The following is a 3,670-nucleotide window of genomic DNA, read 5'->3' as shown; positions in this document are numbered from 1 at the left end:
CGGTGTCGAATCGTACTGTGGTCAAACGGAACACGCCCGTCACCGGCTCCTGGTCAACAGTCCCGCGGCCGCCAACGGTCCGCGGTCCCAAGCGTCCCTTATCTCGGCGCGTGCCTTATCTCTACTTCGGGCCGTCTGCTTGGCCACCCCAGTACCCCGGGCCCCTCACAAGCGAACTTTGCCGTGGGAACACTTCGCGCACGAATATTACAGAATATTTTACGTTTTGCCTAAATTATCTAAATATTAATTAAAAGGTTACTTGTACATTTAAGACTACTGAACTAATTTACAAAACGCTAATAATGCTAATTGTTTAACTATTATACAGATCGATAGATATATATGCGGTTACAATAACAAAGCAGAATGTAATTATTATGGCAGAATTATAAAACCGTAAATTATAGAAACTATTATAATAATGTAGAATTAATTAATAAAGACACGGGGTAATAATAATTAACTCATAACATAAGGAATCATATTAACAGCAGTAACCATCACCGGGAAGTTAAAAAGTTTTCGAAAAGTCCCGGAATTTGTCAAGAAATATTTTGACAAACATAAACACTTTGTTTATTAACACATGCTGTGTTCAATGACACATAGTCGGTATTGTAAATTTAGGATATCTCGAAAACTAAGACAGCTAGGACAAAACTAATTTTACAGAGGCCCTTTACACACTGATTTGTACATTATGGCGATGAGTGAAAATAAACAATTTAACTATCTCGCGGACCGTAAAAGTTACAAAAAAACGGTTTTTCGATCCTTCATTCTATTACTTAGATGCAAAATACCACGTAATAAAAAGGTGATAAGTTTAATTATTCAAACAATCGTTTGTTAACAACAATAGTTAGACGTTCCGAAACACACTGGTATTTTGCAGTTTTTTACGCTGAATACGATGGTGCAAACCGTTTTTTTGTATTTCTTTTAGTTACTGAAATACTAATTTTGCAACTTCCGAGTTGCCGCCTGGTTCTGACCTGAGTTACTTAACTTATGACTAACGGTAACAGAAACATGATGATAACTAACGCGGGTTGATAAATTATTCGGAAACTTGGTTTTTGGCAAATGTTACTTTACCGACAGTGGCAAATGTTTAAGTACGGTAAAATGATGGTACTGGTAACATTACCAACTCTGGTACTTGAAAGGAACAGAGGTTATTAGTAGAACCCGTTACCGGCATGAGTTACCTCTTAACTTTGTGTTTGTTGGCTTATTTTACCGTACTCGCATCTATTCGAAGTCTATATGCTATGGTCAAGAAGCGTAAAGCCTAAAAGCGGTGTTTTTACAGAAGACTCTTTTGAGCAATCACAACACTTTTTGATTTCTAACCGGATTTTTGAAGTGATTCTTTAAACGAGACTTACCGGGTGGTACTCACACGGGGTTAAGAGGCTAAAAGATGCGATAAAGCTACTGACCAATCAGATCGTTTCTCGATCTTTTGACCATGTTCCTGAACATACTTTTGAGAAAAAGTTAGTGGACCCTACTTGCAGGCGTCCAGAGAGTCCAGAAATTTCAACAAAATTACTGACCAATCAAACGGGTTTTACTAAACTGGTTGACCAATGAGATTTCTTTTACCCCTTTCAATGGTTTCAAACATGAATTTCACGAAAAGGCTAACTTGGCGTAGTTGCTACGTGCTTTGTCAACTAATACGGCAAGTTTTTGCATTTCAGCCAATCAGGTTGTTTGTCACCAAGCAATCAGCCAATTAAATGTTTTTACTGATTTTGGCCGACTTCCTGAACAAATTTTGAAGAAGGCAACAAATGTCGCGACTTGTAGGAGTCTAACGACTTAGAATTGTCAGAAAACTGTCTTGACTAATCAGATAATTTTACGGGTTTTTAACCAACTTTTTGGTCGATTTTTAGGAAAAGAATTACGGGAGATGACTTACAAGGACCTGATGAGTCGGAATCCACAATAAAACGACTGACCAATCAGATTGCTTATTACTAGGAAGACAACCAATCAGATTTTATCATAAAATAAAACAGCTAAATTTTACTTGTAGGTTAACAAAACGTGTAGTATACGTTAAAAGCAGTTATATGAACACAGTGAATGCAAAACAACAGTGAAAACGACACTTGCAAAATTGGTAGGTACAAAACGCGACTCGGAGTAGTAAATTCTTAAGTTTAGGTGATGACACAGTGGTTCGGACCGTAGTTTAACGTCTTTGCAGACGCTTGACAATGGGAGATACTATTGACAATACACGGTAATAAAATAAGATAACAAGAGAAAAAGAGAGAAAAAAAAAGAAAAATGCAAATCGGGTCAACCGGGGCTCACCATGGCCACGTCTACGGACGTGACACCTCCCCCTTTAACTTAATCGTGGGAGTGCAAAGCCTCCTGCGATTGGCGCTCTTGCACGGTGCGGATGTTGTCTGGTAGAATGGGGCATCTTCTTGCAATTTCGCCGACGTTGGTCCTTGGGTTGAATAATGTCCTTGATAGTGGTTCTTGTGGATCTTCAGGGTCTTATTGGCGTACCGTCAGAGGGATTGGTTCCTCGGTAGGTTTTCTGGATTTTGCCAACAGAAGTCGCGTGATGGAGCTCCACACCGCTCTTAGCAGTTTAGCACTCCATCCAAAGACGGCGTGCAGCGCGTAACCTCTGATGACAGTGTTGATGCAGGCCTGTAGTGCTTTGACCAGCATAAACACTATTATTACTCTAGCACTGGCTGATCCGAAGGTGACAAACTCTTGCCAGATCCGCCTGATGGCGTTGGTTGTTATGTGCTCCACGTTTGCTTCCTTAAGAAGTCCGGTCAGAGATATGGTGTTCTGCGGAACATAACGCCCAGTGGCTCCTCTGGCCATGGTATGAAGAAGTGCCGGTTTTTCTGCCGGGAACATCAGGTGGTCCTTTAAGTTGTCGAGGTCCGCCTGACTGTATATTCCCGAGGTGGCAAATGATCTTGCGTCTACGTATTTCTACGTAGACTTCTTCATCGGCTGTAGGTCTTGTGGTTCTAACGTTTCAACTGGTTTTGGCGACAGTTGATACCAGGTGTTGTCGATTAGATACATTGATGGCAACACTGATGTACACTCTCTGACCGTCCCCGTCTTGAAAAAGATGTGAGTCTTTGGCATGAGGAAGTAAGACACGTTTTGGTAGGAAACCTGAAGTTCGTTATAACATTCGTCAGTGTGGCGTACCACAACGGCAACGGGTGCGCACTTTACAACATGCACTGACTCACCCGCCGTTACTGCCATGTAACTGGGCTGTTTCATCAAGTTGTACGCAAACTCGTCAGGTACCAGACTGGCAAACACGAGCAGATTTTTAAGGACCTGTTGTTCCAGAGCGCACTTCTGTTTCAACACGTCTTGGTACAGTGTTGTTACTTGCTGACGAACGTGCTTTTCAACGTATATAAACTTAGAGTTTACATACATAAAAATGTCCAAGTTATTTACTGAGAGTTTCCTCCGCGTTAATACTTCGTCTTTTTGTGTTTTCAATACAAATAACTTTGGATGTTCCGTCTTGATAAGTTTATAACCGCAAACGGACTGCTCGCCGTGTCCTCCGGTCAACGCAAAGGTGATGTCGTCTGTTGTTACAGTGTACACTTTCGGTGTATCCGGTGTTAGTGGAAGTAGCTTA

Source organism: Pseudomyrmex gracilis, unplaced genomic scaffold (assembly GCF_002006095.1).
Source record: "Pseudomyrmex gracilis isolate BER0280 unplaced genomic scaffold, ASM200609v1 scaffold_619, whole genome shotgun sequence".
NCBI classification, from domain to species: Eukaryota; Metazoa; Arthropoda; class Insecta; order Hymenoptera; family Formicidae; genus Pseudomyrmex; species Pseudomyrmex gracilis.
The sequence above is the reverse complement of the archived record's forward strand: the minus strand, read 5'-3'. Positions refer to the sequence as shown.